The sequence below is a fragment of the Cryptomeria japonica genome, chromosome 8 (assembly GCF_030272615.1).
Source record: "Cryptomeria japonica chromosome 8, Sugi_1.0, whole genome shotgun sequence".
Classification (NCBI taxonomy): domain Eukaryota; kingdom Viridiplantae; phylum Streptophyta; class Pinopsida; order Cupressales; family Cupressaceae; genus Cryptomeria; species Cryptomeria japonica.
In genome coordinates, this window is record NC_081412.1 from 265,867,827 (window position 1) to 265,876,093 (window position 8,267).

The following is an 8,267-nucleotide window of genomic DNA, read 5'->3' on the forward strand; positions in this document are numbered from 1 at the left end:
GTTTCGACCTTCTTCAGCTGTAGGAAAACCTTCTATATTGCTATGAAATTTTTTGCGAATGAACAACAACCTTTTAAGAGTCTTTAATTACTTCTTGGAAAAGAAGGCAAATGTCTCGTCTGCCATTATTTCTTGCGCGAGCGAAACAACGGCTCCTAGCTTGAATTTAAAAAAGATTAAAACCTTGTCGTCAATCATCTTTCAAGTTGGCAAATCCAACGATCATCTCTTGTCGACTTAGCGCTTGACTTTCTATCTGTATCAACGAACCCACAAAATCATGACTAATCAGCACCACATCATCTTTCGACCAAACTCCATTAGCGGCCCCACCATAGGTCTTCCTGGCCAACCGAGGACATGTGGCATCATCTCGTGATGTCACAGTCTGTAACTTCCTTAGAAATTCAATCACGGAGATACGAGGGACTTTAGATCTATTCAAACTTTACTGCTTTGCACAATCCCCGTTAACTCCTCCAGAATTAAAAATCGAGCACCTTTTACCTAAGGACAAAACATCTCCATTCATTTTGAACATGTGCCAATTGATAGGACTGTTAGTAAAACTAAATTTTACTGCCTGGGAACCAGTAACATGATGCTTCAACCGGTTATACTGCTAACCTTGTTGGTTTCTACTAAAAACACATGGCACAATCTCGAGATGCCATGATACTTATCATCCTCGCATCTTTGATCACCGGGAAGCACAAACCGTCAGATTTATTCTGTATTTAACAACCCATCGAAATACTTATTAGGACTTTTGGACTTAGGAAAATATAAGCGCGGGCACAAATATTTAAAGGGAGACCGGTCATAGGGAAATTTTTGCAACTTAGGGAAATCATTTTATAGACTGGTCTAACACGATTTAATGTTTAGGGAACAAAATGGCCCTGCCAACGAAGTGGAACCCTTGGCCTTAAGCGAGAAAAAGGCAACGACATAATATAAAAAGGACTGAATATTTTTCTTTATACCAAGACTTAATCAAGAAAGGACACAACCCCTAAAGCCCTAAACCTTGAAAACTTGACAGAGGGCAAAACAAAACCAAAACGACCAAATTTTGCAAGACATAATTTTAGGTCCTATCATACCGGACCAACATCTCCACTGGAGCACCTTCCTCTAACCTGTGTCTTCTTGTGTCAAGCGCCTTTGATTCCCATGGCAATTTGAACCATCCACTGACACACGCAGCAGTAATCCATCTCCCATCTATAGATGTGTAGCCAAAGAAACAACTAAACACACTTTCATCTCATCTTCTTCCTTTATACCGGCAGCAGCTTGTCCTTTCATTCATCCATTAAGGGGGTAAATAATATGGTCAATGTGTTACTCTACCTGAGTCCTGCATCTCCTTTAATGCTTAGGAGATATCAATTGTGCATTGAATACATAGTGTCAGTCCATGGTCCTACTCTCTTCCTTCTTCCTCCATATCTGCTTGATCTCAGTACTCTTCCCATTTTTTCAGTCATGGGAGTAGGTCTTACCTTCTTCTGTTGATTTTTCCTTGCTCTACCTAGTTCTGCAGCATGACCAGAAGCATTGTTGTAGAAGCACACTATGTTCATGCCAAACGTATGATTGGAGGACCTTCTCTCAAACTGGTTTAACCTTCTTCTCCGGCTCATACTATTCTTTCCAGCAACCGAAACCGGTGGGCCTCTTGATCCTGCAGGGGCATTTCTCCTTTGGTTCCACGCATGTATTTTACTCTCATATGCTCTATATCCATTTCCATGTTGATCATAGTTGTTATGTTGGTTGTCATATGTCTACAAGTTCTTATTTGTACAATCATAACTTCTATGGCCAAAACCACTACAACTCTGACAGTATACATTTTTATTTATAGGAAGAACATTTTGTCTATTCCTAGATCTCATTATGCATTCATCTGCCCTATGGCCATAATATTTGCATGCAAAGCAATAACTGAAGAAAGGGGGCTTGTAACTTACAGATTTGTTTTGCCATGCATGTGGAGATCTTACAGGTTTAGTATCTCCATTTTTGCTTCTCTGGGAATGGATCTTGGATTGTCCACGCTTTGCATTTCTTCCATTTGATCCCTTCTTCTCCCACACTTGCTTTGTCTTGTGAGCAACATCATTTCTTTGTCCTGTATCGGTAGGAGGTCTTCGATGCTATCTTCTTCTCAAGTTCTTGCTTCCAGTGAAGCTATCTTCTCCCATGTTTCCTTTTCCTTTAGGATCAGCATAGTTTCTCCTTGCAGCAACATTGATCTTCATCCTCGTATCTTCACCGGTTGTGATTAGATCAACCTTCTTCCTGGGAGTATTCCTGACAGTGAAGGTTTGTCCTTTGTTATCTCCATTTGAGGAGATAAACTGAATCTCTTTGTGGGAGACATTCTTGCTGGTGGAGCATTCACTGGCATCACATCCTAATCCTCTGGTATCCTTGGAATGTTTTTGCTTCTTCAACATTTTATCCAAGGCATCCTTGCTGCCATCAAACTAGATTCTTACCTTGAGCTCATCCTGACATTTCTCAAGGTCTCTTCGGAGATTCTCCATTTCTCCTTCTAGCTGCTAATACTCTTTATCCTTTGCCTCTAGCTCTAATGCTATATCTTTACACCTGCATTCCTTGGTGTCTTCTTGTTGAGTCTTCAACTCTGAGATACATTTCTCAGATTCTTCAAGGTTGATTAACCGGTCTTGTTCCACAATGACAACATTTTTGAACAACTTGTACTCATTTCTCACTCTTTTAAGCTCATCAAGTGCACTTACAAGTTCTTCTTCAAGATCAACTTCTACTTCATCTTCTTCTTCATCTTCACTATTACTGTCAAACACATCTTTCTGGTAGGAATGATCTGTATGATCACTCTCAGATGTGTGCCTCTCATCTTCCGTCTCTTGAGCCATGGAGAGGTGGGTTCCTTCTTCAACATTGTAGTTGCTACTTACTGATCTATCTTCATATGTAGACCCATTCGACACATTTCTCTTCTTGTCTTCACAAACCGGTTTTGCAGTGGTAGGCTCATTTCCATAGGGATTTTTTAGTCGGTCCCACAAACTCTTTGTTGATCTGCATCTGTCCACCTATGAGGAAACATCACCTGATATCCCACTGAGTATAGCATTCATGGCTTCAGCATTGCATTCATTTCTTCTTTCTTCTTCAAGGCCGGTGGGAGGACTAACCGATCTAGAGGAACCATTTACTACTGACATCTAGACACCATATCCTAAAGTGGATAGGTAGACTTCCATCCTAGAACTCCATAAATAAAAATTTGAACCATCAAACATCGGAGTAGAGGTTGTCACAAAACTGACCATTGTGTTCTCAAAACTAGAATCTACCCAAGTTGGAGAAATCTTATCAATGGGGAACCTAGGCTCTGATACCAATTGTTGAACACAAGATGCCACTGAGAGGGGGGGTAAATCAGTGGTTTCCAAACTTAACCCTTTTTAATCCTAAAAGGTGTATACCAGTTAGAAGATCTAACACAAGGTGAACATATCGGTGAGATAAGGAGATGACACAAATGCAACCACGCACAAAAGGCACATCACATAACACTAGATATACGAGAAAAACCAAACATGGGAAAAACCTCAATGAGAAATGTTGTTGGAGTATACTGCTCCAATCTAGCCTCACAATAAAATATTGGTTACAACATTTAGGGTACCAACCCAAAGAGCACCACCCCTACTTTAGGGCACCAACCCAAGAAGAACCAACCCCTAATTTTAGGGCACCAACCCTTGCACTGAGCTCCAACTCAGTGATTACAATGACATATATCAATACAAAGGTAATATCCCAGTTAAAAATGAATTCTGTAACCTCTCACAATCAACTTGCTTTGCCAGTTCTACTCTTCTCAATCGGTCTTCCTCTGCTCTTCTCTCTATCGGTTCTCTGCTCACTTAGATCATCCTCTCCTTCACTCTCTTTTTTGCAACCTTATCGGTTCAACCTCTACCTCTTCTTTGTCGGTACTATGTTTTGTTAGATGCACTGTTGCTTGCCACTATCGGTACTCTTCACTCTTATCTCTGCCACTTTTCTCCTTACCGGTCAAGCCCTACTCGGATCTTACCTTGTTGGATCTTCAGTGACACTCCCACTACACTGCAATGCTTTCTTTTCCTTTCTTCAAGTTCTAGCACCACTGGTTTACACCACTGCAACTCACTTTGCAGTTTACTAGTCACTCTAACCTTGTCAGTTAAGCCTCTGCTAAACCCACTCATAGGTTGCATCTCCAATACTCAATCACTATGATCTTCGATGAAGTCTCTGACTGGTTGGCTCTCTGCTGCTTTTTCAATCTCCACTCTTCAACATCTAGCACCTAATCTTCTAGCAGCATCAATCAATCTTGATATTTAGTCAGCATATTTATATGTGTTTTCCTATCATGACTGACATTCAAACCTCTAGCGTGCAAGGATTCCTTCATCAACCATGAGGTGTATCAAATCCAATCAGACCTCCTTCTAGAGATCGACCACCTACAACAGATCACTTAACTCTGCTAATCTCGCTGCGTCCGAAACACGTTTGCCATATTTAGCAAACATGACATGCACTCGTCAACCACGATGAATGAGTTGGTGGTCCCCCTTCACCAAATCCAATAAACACCTTCTTAACCTGCATCTATCAGTGCACCACTCAGATCTTCTCCATTCGGTTTGCATCGAGCCGTAAACCCCTGCAACACACCCGTGATTTTTGGGGTCAACCATAAATGTGGACTCACTCGGCAACTACCTCACCAACTCACACTTCACCGACCACAACATGCATGACACCTATGTCCTACATGTCATCATTATTAGCATCCACCTCTGCTAAGCCATCTGTGTCATTTCAGACGGGATCACCGACCAACCATACAACCAGTGCATAGCTATCAATTCACTTACCCTGTCGGTTATACCCTAACAGGTCTGCCTTCAGGCTTGCACATTGTTGTTCTGTTGGCGGAACACCTTTTCCCGGTCACTTCACTTGTCAAAACATAGAAACACATCTTCATTGGACAAGATCTCTTCACTTGTCACTTGGACAGCTTTACCAGTGGACATCTAACTCCATCTGCATTCTGGTAACATCTTTGTCTGCAGCTTCTCAACCTTGCCTACTTCTTCATCAACCCAGACATCATCTCAACCAGTTGTCAAAATGATAAAACCATCACTTCTTTAATCTTCCTTCTTTGTCCTGGTGGCTCAACTTGCCAACTCTAGTTGATCCGGTGCATATCTCTGTTTCATGCACCTGAGGCATCCTTGTGTTTCACCGGTAGATCTGGTGTGAGCTCTCAATAACCTACCTCAACTTCCTTTGTCTTATCTTATAGGGTTATGATGCATTCCATTCATATTGGAAGATAAGCTCCACTTATCAGTGGGAGTGGATCCTTGTCATCTCATTCTGCTTTCGACATTGCACTAATATGCCTTAGCTAACATTGAGCATATACATCTTCAATCAGGCACATTTGATTTGGTTTGGCACACTCACTGTCAGACATATCATCAATCCTATGATATCATCTTCATCTGGTGCGAGTCCTTCTGATTGACATCCACCTGCATACCGACTTTGCACTTCTTCATTAGCTCACCCTACATTCTAACTGGTCACATGCTTGCCGGTTAGCAACCATACACTGCCAACATATCACTTACCGATTGTTATACCATACTGGTCTCCAGTCCTTATGCCTTCAACACAAGTCAACACTAACATGTGTACCGGTGACTCCAATGAACATAATGTCGGTTGACATTCTCTTCTTTACCGATGACAAGGTATACTAGTAGCCTACTATACTAGTTGACATCAATGACACCATTATTGGTTGACATCAATGGAATCTATACACATCAATCTCCCATTCAAGTTGCCATGCTATACCGATTGACATCAATGACAACACAATACCAACAGTTTGGATCTAGATTTAGTCTGGAATTCGAGTATGTGTAGCGGCTTGTGGTGTAGCGTGTGTATCAGGTTTTTGGGTTCGGAATATGTAATGATTGTATCATGTTGACCATTGATGTGTGTTGTGGTATGGTATACTACTCATTCCTTCCCACCACCAGAATGTTTATTGTTGACCTATTTTAGATCTTTGTCTTGGTTGACTTGGAATATTATGCTTCCCAGAAGACAATATATATATGAGAATGATTTGATTGAGTTAGATATAAAAAAAATGTAACATTATTTTGAAGAGATGTAAAATTGGAAATGAAAGATTTGACTGTTGGTGAGGTGAGCGAGTGTGTTGTTTTTGAGGCACCGAAAGAAGTCTAGTTTGTGTAGATTGTGTTTCAGTGGTGGATTTTTTCTTTCTTTCTCTCTTTTTTTGGTAGTGAGCCTTTTGTGGGTTGTGATCCCACCTGTAGTGAGCATTCTGGTAGTGAGCCACCCTTTGTAAAAATCACCTTAATTGGTGTCACCTTAACCGGTGTTTATATTGAGAACTAACATTCTCTGTGGTTTTTCCCTTCTTGGATTTTTCACATCATATCTATTGTTCATTGTGTGATTTTTTGTATGTTTATGTTTTCATGCTATATCCTTTCTAGTTAATTATGTTGGTCTAGATCTGAAAGTGAAAAGGATAAAAGAAATTGCTTTATGTAATCAACTGATTCAAACCCCCACTCTCAATAGCCCGGATATTCAACAATTGGTATCAAAGATTTGGTTCCCTAAAGAAGAGCTTAACCACTTGATGTAGATCCTGATCCAATGGAACATAAATCGACTATTCCTATCTTTGAAGGATCTGAATATAGTTTCTGGGAAGTGAAGATGAGATGCTATTTGATATCTTTGGGATATAACACTTGGAAAAAAATGGAAACTAAGTATGTTCAATCTACAAATGGTCTTACCACTCCTGATGAGATTCAAGCTTATGAAGAAAATGAAAAGGCAAGGTATGCTATCTTTAGTGCTTTATCTAAGATTGAATTGACAAAGGTTATTTCATTGAATATTTCTCATGAGGTTTGGGAAAAGTTGAGAGATATCTATAAATAAAATGACAGAGTAAAATTATCAAAGAAGCTATCAGCTAAGCGCGGATATGAGAATTTGAAAATGGAAGAAGGAGAAGACATAATTAGATATTTTCATAAGGTTTATAGTGCAGTAAATGAAATCAAAGAACTTGGCAGCACCTTGTCAGATGAAGACATAATTGAGAAGATCTTGATGTCCCTATCGGAAAGTTATACTGACAAGATATTGGCTATTGAAGAAACCTATGATCTGAAGAAGTTCACTAGAGAGCAACTGTGTGGAACTCTATCAACATTTGAGATAAGGAAGTTTGGAAAAGACAAGTCTAAGACTGAATCTGCATTTAAAGCCTTTGAGAAAGATCTAGAAGATTAAATTCTGGATGAGATGGAAGCAAACATTGTAAGGAGATTGAACAAAGGCACCGACAAATACAAAGGTATGTTACCTCTTAAATGCTTTAGATGTGAAAATATTGGTCATATTGCTACTAAGTGTTTGGAAAAAGGTTCAAGACAAAAATCTAGAGAAAATAAAGGAAAATTTAATAAGAGAGCCTATTATGTCAAATATGATTGGAATTTCAGATGATGAATCAGATTAAGAAGATGGTGATTGTTTGTTTTTGGTAGAAAGAGATATACCTAAGATTGATATTCCTAAGACTGTTGCTACCACTTTACATGCTAGAAGATATAGAAATGAATGTTTGATTGATAGTGGATGTTCAAATCATATAAATGGTGACAAAAGTAAGTTTTTGAAACTTGATAAGTATGATGGTGGTTCTATTAGGTTCAGAGAAGATTAGACAACACAATTTGTGCGAATTACTTCTATTTATTTTGATGGAAAACATAACACTGACAATGTTTACTATGTGAAGGGTCTACATATAATATTTTGAGTGTTGGACAAATGTGCAAAAATGGTTACAATGTTGTCTTCCAAGATGATGGTTGTGAGATCCGAAAAGGATCCAGAATTGTTATTGCAGCAAGGAAAAGGACTAGCGAAAACATGTATATGTTAGAAGGATCTACGAAGCACTATTTGTTAGATATCATATCAACGATAACTAGCTCTGGCATCAGAGGATGTGTCATATAAATTTTGATAACTTAGTGAAGATCAATTCATCAAGTGCAGTGAGAGAATTACTGAGACTGACCAAACCAGATAACAACATTTGCAGATAATGTCAAGTT